Below are 13389 nucleotides of genomic sequence, written 5' to 3'. Positions count from 1 at the left end.
ATCTCGTGGTTAGAGTTTCACCAATTGAACTTAAAATGATTCAACTCTTTGAACTAGCCCAGGATGATTCATATGAAGATTTATAGAACCACCAATCCATTTTTTTTTTATCTTGTCTATAGTAAATGTCTATTAGAATGAAAATGAAGATATCTGATCAATTTATAGCCTGTGATAATTATGTAATTTCAGATCGCAGCCAAAACACAGTCCTCTGATTCATTCATAAATAGCTTATTAATTAATAAAACGGAACGGAGTACGTCGACTTTTAAAAAGAGAGAAACACGGATCGAAGAAATGAACATTAATTTAACCATGACGGAAAGTGCAACAGTGTACAGAAAGTTATACTGAATTAAAAGCGAAGCGGAGCACGGATCAGTTGACAGGACGAAAAGCGGAACAGAATATAGAGAGTTAGACTGAATTAAAAACGAAACGGAGCACGGATCATTTGACAGGACGAAAAACGGAACAGAGTACAGAAAGTTATACTGAATTAAAAACGAAGCGGAGCACGGATCAGTTGACAGGACGAAAAGCGGAACAGAATATAGAGAGTTAGACTGAATTAAAAATGAAACGGAGCACGGATCATTTGACAGGATGAAAAACGGAACAGAGTACAGAAAGTTATACTGAAGTAAAAACGAAGCGGAGCACGGATCATTTGACAGGACGAAAAACGGAACGGAGTACAGAAAGTTATACTGAATTAAAAACGAAGCGGTGCACGGATCATTTGACAGGACGAAAACGGAACGGAGTACAAAAAGTTAGACTTAAAAACGAAGCGGAGCACGGAATATAAGATAGAGTCTTTTCGGGGCGAAATTTAAGTTTTGCTAATTTTAACGAAATGGCACAAATCAGCCACCGTATCTAAACGATTGTTGAGGACAATTGCAGAATCGCAGTAACGAAGTTGTGTATCCCGCACAAAGCAGCGTTTATTTCTAAACTATAGTACGTATTCTTAATGACGTCACACTTCAGTGAAATAGCTGAGAAAGATTTAAAAAAAAAAACCTATTGTCATTCGTTACAAATGTACATAATACTAATATGTAAGTATTGAATATAGTCAAAATCAAGATAGATAAATGACAGAAGATCTATGATGTATGTGTATATGTATATGTACACTACTGTATCTGATTTCGTAATAGGACAAGCATTGTTTAATTTATCACCGTATATTCGAAAACAAACCTCAACGCCCCCGTGAAACTTCACAGCACTCATCTCCGACCGACACCGCCATAGCTTGACATTTACTTCCGCAGTGTTAAGAAAACAGTTGCATGAACGAATACACATTATCCATTATTAATTAGATGATAAATCAATTAATTGAGCCATCAAACAGGTTTGTGGTCAAATATATCATTGTTTTTATAGTCACCAACAAAACATTAAGTTCTTTGTAGGGAAAAAGAAAATTGGTGTCGTTTGTCAACGCCAAGACAGGTAAAGCATAAAAACATAATTGTTGTTTACGTTATGTAAATAAATAAACATTACATGAATAATGTCGATGTATTCGTACTACTTCGTACCCAGAAAGATTATTAGAAAACTTGAAATGAAAAGCGTTTGTAAAGTTTGAAGATTTCTTTTAAATGCCTCTTAAAACATTTTCTTAAATGTTTTCGCATTAATACTAATTGCTCGTAATACGTATAACTATTGTTTTATTTCACTTCCATTAGAATTAATTAATCTCCCTTCCTTCCGTCCCCTTGTAGAGTAATGAACTAGACCCAAGATAATCAATGGACTGGTCCACTGTGCAAAATTGGGGGAGGTAAGGAGATAGAGATGACATCATAACGTTGAAACAAAGCTGGCCGTCAGGTAAAACAAATATGTATTGTTATAGCTGTCTCTTTGATGTAACAGGTGCGCAGTGGAAGTAAATTATAAAGGTGAAAAATATGACGTAATAGAATAGAGGTCTTATTGAGGTCAAAACAATAAAGATGCTTTTAGACAATGACTCAGAGAAGTGTATACTTTAATTTGTTTCAACTGCACTATTTAAATGAAAAGAAATTAATTTTCATGAACATATTGTTTTCTGTCATCACACATTGGTATTCATAACATCACATTAACCGTTAACTCTCTCTCTCTCTCTCTCTCTCTCTCTCTCTCTCTCTCTCTCTCTCTCTCTCTCTCTCTCTCTCTCTCTCTCTTTGAAATGTACGCAGTTCAGTTGAATTAATTTGTAATTGTTAATCATTCAATTATATCTGATATATCGTAATAAAACACTTCTCTGGGTAGGATAGAAGCACAATCTTTGTAACTGACCGCAAACTAATGATCTTTAATCTATATTTTTATCTGATATAGGTTGCATGCATTTTAATAAGGACATATAGCAGCTTTATTTATATAATTTGAACGACGAAAAATGAATATCTTTTCATTAATAAATTAAAGCAAATTTTTCAGTCTGCACGATTTCGTCCGTTTTAGAAAAGCTATGTATGTTATAAACAATGTATGTGTATACCATCGAAGGTTACCCACGGTTGACTGAACAAACCACATTAACATAAGTAAGATAAACCATTGTTCCTCCAAAAAGGCGTTCACATACTTTTTTTTTTCATTTCAAGAACAGCAGTATGTTTCAGTGAGCTCGCACTATAAAGTCGACATCAGTGCCGGCCCCTCACAAGGAGACAAGCACAAATAGTTACCAACCGCGTGTATTTCGATTTCTGAGGTTCTGAGGGCGACTGGATACAGGAGAATCATCTCGGCCAACGGACAGAACACAAAACCTTCCTCATAGGGGCGAACGCTCAATTAAAAGTCAAAAGTGAGGCGGTTTCGAGGGAGATATTAGGAATAAATATTAGTATTTACCATTGTATAATAGTTTATGAAAGAGGACGTTACAAATTTGTATAACTTGTGTCCAATTTCATTTGAATTTTTCAAATGAAATATGTTTAAACTGAACTAAATGTTATTTAGAAAGCGGGCCTGATTTCTCACATTTTTTAAAAGTATGTAGGCATCTTTACTGAAGCACTCGGTCGCCTGGAATTATCACATTCCCACAATTACTGCTTCTGCATGTTTTTTCTCACTAATTATATCACATAGACTTCTCTGTATTTAAACAATTACATGTATTACATTTTTATATAGAACGATACATGGTGTTATTAACTTGGGAAAATATATTGACTGAGATGAAATTACGCTTCTCGTATAACAGGTTTTTCAACACCTACATGTATACATACATTTATCTATTAAAGGATATCCTCTTCTGTGAAAGAGATGCGTGACAGTGGTAGCTAAGTGTGTGATTCGGGTGGTTGTGGTATGTTCATGTTTATCTCATTGTGATAGCACGCGACTGATGCCGACTTTATAGTGCTATCTCACTGAAGCATACTGACGGGTAGACACCATCAGGACAGAGGGTTTCTTTTCTTCGAGTTGCGAGTTACAAAGTACGAGTTACAAAATGCGAGTTGCGAGTTACAAAATGAGAGTTGCGAGTTGCAAAATGCGAGTTGCGAGTTACAAAATGATAGTTGCATTTCACAACTCGCAACTGACAAAAAGTTAACCTCATCAGGACATCCCAACCGATCACTACATTATAATGACAACTGTTCCAAAATGATGAGAATTAAACAGGATTAGCAACTATTCTATAGACTCCGGTATATCTCGGCTAGGGGACAAAACCCAAAACCTTCGTCACAGAGGCGAACGCTCAACTAAAGGTCAAAAGTGAGGTACTGTTAAGGGAGACATTTTAAAGAAGAAAATTGTTTAGAAAGAAATAAAAAGATAACATCGCAAATTTAGTCGCCTCTTACGATCATGCAACACGGACGAAAGTATGTGTTGAGAGCTATGCGTTGATGCAATTCCAGTAATATCATGATTATAAACCTAGTTTGTGTTTTTTGATCGCGTGTTATTTATTTTCGAATTTTAAATAAATTTGTACATTTTATACATGTTAATTTTTTTTTTCTCATAAATTTCATCTTATTAATCATTTTAATTATTCTTTTTGTGGTACATGTATTAACAATGGAAACAGTGACATATTACAGTCCCCTGTGGTAATATTACAGTCCCCTGTGGTACATGTATTAACAATGGAAACAGTGACATATTACAGTCCCCTGTGGTAATATTTCAGTCCCCTGTGGTAATATTACTGTCCCCTGTGGTACATGTATTAACAATAAATACAGTGACATATTACAGTCCCCTGTGGTAATATTACAGTCCCCTGTGTTACATTATTAACAATGGAAATAGTGACATGTTACAGTCCCCTGTGGTAATATTACAGTTCCCTGTGGTAATATTACAGTCCCGTGTGGTAATATTACTGTCCCCTGTGGTACATGTATTAACAATAAATACAGTGACATATTACAGTCCCCTGTGGTAATATTACAGTCCCCTGTGTTACATTATTAACAATGGAAACAGTGACATGTTACAGTCCCCTGTGGTAATATTACAGTCCCCTGTGGTAATATTACAGTCCCATGTGGTAATATTACAGTCCCCTGTGGTAATATTACAGTCCCCTGTGGTAATATTACAGTCCCCCGTGGTAATATTACAGTCCCCTGTGGTAATATTACAGCCCCCTGTGGTAATATTACAGTCCTCTGTGGTAATATATTTTTTTTATTATTTTATTATAAATACTATAACATCATATAATATTTATATAAATAAAAATATTGGATATGCCATAAAAAAACACTACGTTACGAAATCGCCTGTACTGGTATAGGTAGGGAGCGCTGTATTACACCTGGTACCTGAACACAGATTTACGCGTCTTTGGTACGATACGGCCATATTGTAGTACGCATTGTTTCAAAATTTAAAAGTACAAATACATAACAATAGTGTTTAAAGTGCATAAAATATATATCAATCACAGGTAAATCATTCATAAAAATCATTTAACCACCTAGACGGCCAAGTCCAGATAAAAATAGCAGCTTATCGCAATCCGTTATCTTTAAAAACCCAGCGGTTTAATTAAGCATGATCTTTTGACAGGTATTTTTTTTTTTTTTTTCATTGATGAATTTTAAATCGATAGGAAACATAATATTTCTTGGTTGTTTTTTTCCAGTTTAATGATGGAATGTATTTTTTCTATCTACATGTACAATGCATGTTAGAAGAATGTTGTCATAGCTGAAATAGCTTGAAATAGCTTATGCCTAAACCCTCGTGTAGTGTTCGGCAATAAATATGTTTAATGTATGTTGATACATTATAAAGGAAAGAAAAGGACGAGAATGTAGAAGGAGTAAACAAATGAATGAAAACAAATGAAAAGATATATCAATTCTTCTCTACAACATATTGTGTTATTTTGGAGAAAACCTGCATGTTTCATAGATCATTAGATATGCGTAATATGTTGGGGACAATATTTGTAATCATGTTTTTGAGAAAATGAAGAAAAGTCAGAATACTTTGGCAACAACAAACAAACAAATAAATAAATAAATTGATTAATTAATTGATCAATAAATAAATAAATAAATAAATAAATGTAATTAAGGTGACAAAAGTTCTTAACTCAAAACTTCTTTAAATGTCCATAATCTATCTACTACTTTACGTATCATACTAATCTTCTGACTCAAAAAGAGGTTAAACCCCAGATAATTTCAAATTATGTGAGTTAGAAGACTTCGAAATCGAAGTTGGACACATGGACATATTACAGTCCCCTGTGGTTCATGTATTAACAATGAATACAGTGACATATTACAGTCCCCTGTGGTAATATTACAGTCCCCTGTGGTAATATTACAGTCCCCTGTGGTAATATTACAGTCCCCTGTGGTAATATTACAGTCTCCTGTGGTAATATTACAGTCCCCTGTGGTAATATTGCAGTCCCCTGTGGTAATATTACAGTCCCCTGTGGTAATATTACAGTCCCCTGTGGTAATATTATAGTCTCCTGTGGTAATATTATAGTCCCCTGTGGTACATGTATTAACAATGAATACAGTGACATATTATAGTCCCCTGTGTTACATGTATCAACAGCGTAGCTAACCGTGGTCTGGCCGCTAATGCTGATAGCGAAACACGGCCGTCTTTGTATAATGCCTGAATGCTATCCACTACTCCGCCCGACAACAGCATCACAGACAGAAGGAACGGATATTATCATCTGGATTTTATTTAACATGTCAAATGTTGTTGAAGTGTCAGCGAATCCACGCTCTACTTTAATATACCTGTAGGTATGGATTGAAGTTACATTATCGATGATTACCTACAGAGGGACGCCACGCGACCAGTTCGTCACCCCAAAAAAACTTTCTTAGGAAAACTAAAGATGACAAATCATCATAATTAGTGTTTACTTTAATATATATTTATATGACAAGTTAATCATTTTATGTTTTAATATGATCATGTCAGTGAATAATTTAAATGAATCCCGGAACACGATCGCAAACAATTGATTTGGGATTACATAATACGTTTCTATATTAGGAATACTAGATCCTTATGACAGGTGGCCTATTTTTAGACAATTATACGTAAGACACGAATCATCAAAAAGTTAATTTAAATTCTATTGTGTTTTAGACCCACAGCAGCAAATCTTTGAGTGTATTGTCATAGTAAGTAAGTATTGACAACTTGTTGGCGTTATGGCACATACCTCCTTAAGGCACTGGAGTGAATAAATCAAATATTCGACTGGGGTTCTTAATACACATATTTAATACTGGCAATTTAGTACAATTGAATAATTAGAAATTATATATAACAATACAGCACTGTTATGACATGTAATAAACTTGTTGACATTGACCAATGCGAAGAAATGTATCTCAGATTTCTGACTTGGGGAGGTATTGTTTAAAGTGTATACTCACATATACACAGTCAGACACATGTACTGTAGTTTACAGAATCGTAATCGAAATGTACTCTACGGTAACGTGGTGTCGGGGAAGGCCGGTGCTGTCGTGGTTGTGACCTTGGGCAAGACACTGTACCTTAATTGCTCTGGATGCTAAGCGATGGGCCTCCCGCATGTTGTTCAGTGAGGTAGCCACCAACTACTACAAGAGACCCCGCCTCAAAATGACCATGGCGGTCCATGGGGCGATAAACCCACCAAACAAACAATTATCAACATATGAAATGTCGGCAGTAAAGGGGCTACATTTGTTTTTGGTTATCCGGATACAAGTCGAGGTATAGGGGGCTAAAAAGATACAGTGTATTCGTTGAGCATTAGTGAAACAATCCTTTTAATTAAGGATTGAATCTTGATTTGGTCGATTTCATGGGGTCATGAATTGAGTTGCTTTTGAGACAAATTTAATGAACTGCGAAGCAGTTGTCTCAAGAGCAACTCAATTCATGACCCCATGAAATCGACCGAATCTAGATTCAATCCTTATATTTCAATTGTTTTTTTTCTCGAATAAAAAAGTCGGTCTAGATATTAATATCTTGTAGCTTGTGCAAGTCTAAATGCGGAAAAGCCCGAGGAGTTCCGGATTGTACATGTCTAGTCGGTCGAGTAAAATAGTCCGCTATTTTAGGATTGAAAAACAGTATTACTTTGTCAAAATAAAAGTATATAGCATATCTGGTCTTTCATAAAATGCAAGAATACATTATAAATTTGATAATTTTAATAATTATTCGATGCTTATAACAGCATTGTAGAAAAAGTGAAATCGTTCCGTGGAAGACGTGTGAGAATAATGTGAGGGGGGGGGGGGGGGGGGGGGGGGGGGGTGTTAAGTGAGAATAATGTGACCGGGTGTGGTATCCTGCTGGGTGTCTTCGGCAGTATGCTTCAGTGAGGTAGCACTATAAATCGGCAAAAGTTCCGGACTATCACAAAGAGACTTAACACGACCATACCGCAGCCTCCCAAAACGCACATACGCACTCACCACGTGAATGCATGTCACACGTACGAGAGGCCGTCCTTGGATGACGTAAGCTGTTAATAGGACGTTAAAACCTGCAAAAATGTATTCTGATATTAAAACTGTATCGTATCAAAAAGCAGGTGCGAAAATAGAAGAAAACAGAGGTGGGGTAAATTTAGAAATCAAATGAAGTAATTTCAAAAGAACAGAAAATGTCATCATTGACTTTAATTTAACATAGCTAGCTGTCATATGACTATAAGCTGTTGTTGGTGGGTGGTACTAGGTACAGGAATGTATTATAAACACTCTGACTTAATTTGACAGGAACAGAAAATCCAACACTGTATTGACTTATCATGTTTTGTTTTTAAATTAATAAAAAAAAAGTGCACCTATAATGTTGGCTGACTAAGAGAACAGGTGATGAAAACTCTTTACAATGTAAGTTCTAGTTAGCGCGCCTCCCGGGGAGACGGGATACCCCTGTGGGGGTCGGGACGAACCTATACGTATACATGTCCGCCATCTTCCCTCCCAGGGTGATTATTACAATGGTATTGGCACGAACAAACTAACACGCTAACTTAACAGTATTGTTAGCACGCGCTATATCAATATAAAACTTAAAAGTTGAAATCATAAATATTTTTATACATTTAATCTACTACTCCCCAGAATTAAGTTAAGTTGTTATTCATCTGTTAAAAATCCATCAGTTGACCGCTGTAATGGATGTTGTATATTTCTTATCTAATATATTAATACTATATTATATTCAAAGTGGACTTGACTCACTGCCTTCAGTTATAAATTATATCAAATTTTGTCAAATGATTTTTTGTAAAATCAATTTATCATCTAACTCATCACAATCTTAATATACATGTATAAACATACACGACAAAATGAGCTTTTCAAAGTAGTATAAATTTACACAATACAAATAAAAACAATTCGTTAACAGGTTACTTTGCCTCGCTATCGGCACATGTGCAAGCATATCGAGGACGGAACCCTTGGATTGCGACGGTAGGACCAAATCTCGAAAGTTGAAACCTGCACTCAGGTCTATTTTTTAAGTTGATACACAACTTACCAGTCCGAAAAAAAAATAAAATATTTTTAATAATTTGAATTTTCCCAGCATTATGCTAGAGTATCAACAGCTATCTGTATTAATTGTTAATTTATTACATTAAAATTGACAAAAAGAAAACAAAAAAATCCAAATAATTTAGAGATTTGAAAAAAAAAGTGTTGTAAATTTTACATTATTATAGATATACAATACCTTTGTGTTAGATAAGTGCCCGTACCCTGTGACCCTACATACGGACCGGGGTTAACGTTATTCCCGGTCGGCAGAAATACCCCCTCGAGCTTAACGGTGTTTTGGTACATACTACGGGCAGGTACCATCATTAATGTATTGTCGAGGACACAAAGGTATTTCTGTCTAACTAATTACCAAGTAAGACTTGGTTCTAATTACAGGTGAGTCAGCTGGACAGGTGAAACAAGTACTAAATTACTGTCGTAGAGAGTTTTCGATTATATTTTTTCTAATTAAATTTTCAATTTTTTTTACTATTCACAAATATCACGCTATACTGACATCGTCTGTTGATGCTGACGCTATAGGAGGTTTGGCGATATATGGAGGACAATTAAAATTTGTGAGTTTTTTGTTTGTTTGTTTTTGTTTTTAATTGTTTGTTTGTTTGTTTTTGCTTGTTTTTTTTTTGTTTTTTTTTTATTTGGTTGTTTGTTTGTTTTTGTTTTTGTTTGTTTATTTGAATGTTTTTGTATATTTGATAGCATTGTATGTGGGGCAATATATCGAGATTTGTACTTTTTTGTATAAAATCGAGAATTGGGGCATTAAATCGAGGTTTTAATGTCTATGAACGTGGAGCATTTCCTGAATATAAACTACATATGGTATGTATTGAGAGCTCACTTTATATAGACACGGATATTACAATGAAGTAAAACGTATCAAACAGGGCCGTTATATCGGGGGTAGGCATTAAATAGGCGACGAAGTTTGTATTGATTTGCTGTATATCTACAAGGGACAATATATTGAGATTTTACTTCTATTTGAGTTTTTACTGTTTAAAATAGACACAATAATTAATGAAGGTTTTACTGAAATAAAAAGACATATTGAGAGTATAAGATTTGTTATCTCCCCTCTTTAAACAACACGCACGTGCATTTTTTTCACTCCCCGGGGTGGGGACCGTTTACTTGAGCAATCAAATTACAATTAATCAATTGTCGCACGGTCATGACTATACTCAGAAAAAATGACACTTTTGACACAAAACATAAACGAAGTAAATTTACCTCCATTGTTCGCTTAAAACTCTTTCTATCCTTCTTTCTTCTGTTTGTTCCCCAGCACGATCCATTTAAATAAACGTATTAGCATAAAACTAAAAAAAAAATATGTGTGCATAACTCGAAATAGGACTTTCTTTTTAAACAGAGGCGACTAAATTTGGGATATTATATTTTCACTTATTTCTGAACAACTTTCTTATTCCTTATGTCTCCCTTGACACTGCCTCACATTTGACCTTTAGTTAAGCGTTCGCCCCTATGAGGAAGGCTTTGGGTTCTATCCCCAGGTCGAGACATACCAGAGTCTATAAAAATGGCAGTTGCATCTAAGCATATTTAGAGTTGGACGACTGGTTTGCCTGTTGTCAGAATGTGACCGGGTGGGGTGTCCTGCTGGATGTCTTCGACGGTATGCTTCATTGGAGTAGCGCTATAAAGTCACCAATAGTTCCGCGTCATCACAAGGAGACAAACACGACCAGCCGCAGCCTCCCAAAACGCACACACGCATATCGCGCACAGGGGAGGCCGCCCTTAAATGACATTAACTGTTAAAAAATTCCAAACCAAACAAAACCATCGATGTTGTGGTAAACTATTCCCTTTTCTTTGACAATGAGCTAAAAAAAAAAAGATATTTCTTATATCAAAACGACATCGTGTTTTGGGGGATTTTTGGGGTTATTTCCCCCTTTTTTGTGAAAGTCCCCTTGTTTTAATGTTCCATCTTGAACAAGTAAGAATTAATAAGTGACTCGTTTATCATAGATGTCACTTAAGATTTTGTAGACAATAATCATATCTCTTCTGATTCTTCGATGTTCCATGCTAAGATTAGTTCTGAAAGTGTCCCGGGTATGCTAGTTTTTTATATCCTGTTATTCACCCCACCCCTTGTTTGCCCCACCTCGTGTTTGCCCTACCTCTTGTTTGCCCCACCGCTTGTTTGCCCCACCCCTTGTTTGCCCCACCCTTTGTTTGCCCCACCTCGTGTTTGCCCCACCTCTTGTTTGCACCACCTAATTAATGAAGGTTTTACTGAAATAAAAAGACATATTGAGAGTATAAGATTTGTTATATCCCCTCTTCAAACAACATTTTTTCACTCCCCCGGGGTGGGGACCGTTTACTTGAGCAATCAAATTATAATTAATCAATTGTCGCACGTTCATGACTATACTCAGAAAAAATGACACTTTTGACACAAAACATAAACGAAATAAATTTATCTACTTTTTTGGTTTAAAACTCTTTCTATCCTAACTTTCTTCTGTTTGCTCCCCATCATGACCCACTTATTAGCTTAAAACGAAGAAAGAAAAAAAAATCTGCTTGCATCACTCTACATAGGACTTACCTTTTTAAACAGAGGCGACTAAATTTGGGATATTATATTTTCACTTATTTCTGAACAACACTCTTCTTCCTTTTGTCTCCCTTGACACCGCCTCACATTTGACCTTTAGTTGAGCGTTCGCCCCTCTGAGGAAGGCTTTGGGTTCTGTCCCCAGGCCGAGACATACCAGAGGCTAAAAAAATGGCAGTTGCATCTAAGCATTTTAAGAGTTGGACGACTGGTTTGCCTGTTGTTAAAATAATGTGAACGGGTGGGGTGTCCTGCTGGATGTCTTCGGCAGTATACTTCATTGGAGTAGCGCTATAAAGTCACCAATAGTTCCGCGTCATCCCAAGGAGACAAACACGACCAGCCGCAGCCTCCCAAAACGCACACATGCATATCGCGCACAGGGGAGGCCGCCCTTAAATGACCTTAGCTATTAAACAACACAAAACCAAACCCAATCCACACAGGGGAGGCCGATATTAACGGTTAAAAAAAACCTCCAAACTAAACAAAACCATCGACATTGTGGTAAACTATCCCTATGTCTAAGACACGGAGCTAAAAAGAAGAATTTTCTTATATCAAAACAACATCGTTTTTTTATTATTTTGTTTTGTTTGTTTTGTTTTGTTTTTATTTTAATATTTTCCTTTTTTTGTGAAAGTCCCTTTGTTTTCATCTTGAACAAGTTAGAAGCGACTCGTCAGTTAAGATTTTGTAGACAATAATCATATCCCCTTTGATTCTGCGATGTCCCATGGTAAAGTTAGTTTCTATAAGCTTTTTCTGGGTATGCTAATTTGTTTTTATCTGGTGTAAGTTTTGCTGCTTTCCTCCGGACGATCTCTATCAGTTCAATAACTTGTATACGGACTCCATACATTTAAGACCTTCTCCAAGTGGAGTCTTACAAATGCTTTATATAGTAGTTTAGATATTTTATCTTCCGTAAGAGGAAAGTATCTTCAAATGACTCCTATTTACCTTTTTCACAGCAAATTGGATATGTGTTCTAAGACTTTAATCCTCATTATATGTCACACCAATGTTGGAGTTTATTCAAATCATTTTACAAGATATTAACACCGTTGTAGATAATACTATTGTTTTCCCCGTACAGTTACGTATCGTCTGCAAATAATAGACACTGCGTTTCTTGGATTTCAGGTAAATTATTAATATGGATCACAAATAAAACGAGACTGAGGACACTTCCTTGACGGATACCTCTGGAAATGTCTGTGGCGGTTTTCCATTAACCGGTGCTTATTGACATCGGTTGTTCAGAGATGTGTTATCGAGTTGATGGCCTGGTTACATGTATAACTTCGCCCCACCTCTTTTTTTGCACCACCTCTTGTTCGCCCCACCTCTTGTTCACCCCACCCCTTGTTCACCCACCTCTTGTTTGCCCCACCTTTTGTTTTCCCCACCTTTTGTTTGCCGCACCTCTTGTTTGTTCCACTCCTTGTTCGCCCCACCTCTTCTTTGCCCCACCTCTTGTTTTCCCCACCTCTTGTTTTCCCCACCTCTTGTTTGCCCGACCCCTTGTTTGCCCCACCCCTTGTTTGCCCCACCTCTTCTTTGCCCCACCTCCTGTTTGCCCGACCCCTTGTTTGCCCGACCCTTTGTTTGCCCTACCTCTTGTTTGCCCCACCTCCTGTTTGCCCGACCCCTTGTTTGCCCGACCCTTTGTTTGCCCTACCTCTTGTTTGCCCCACCTCCTGTTTGCCCGACCCCTTG

The sequence above is a fragment of the Pecten maximus genome, chromosome 11, assembly GCF_902652985.1.
Source record: "Pecten maximus chromosome 11, xPecMax1.1, whole genome shotgun sequence".
Classification (NCBI taxonomy): domain Eukaryota; kingdom Metazoa; phylum Mollusca; class Bivalvia; order Pectinida; family Pectinidae; genus Pecten; species Pecten maximus.
Note: the sequence above shows the minus strand (reverse complement) of the source record.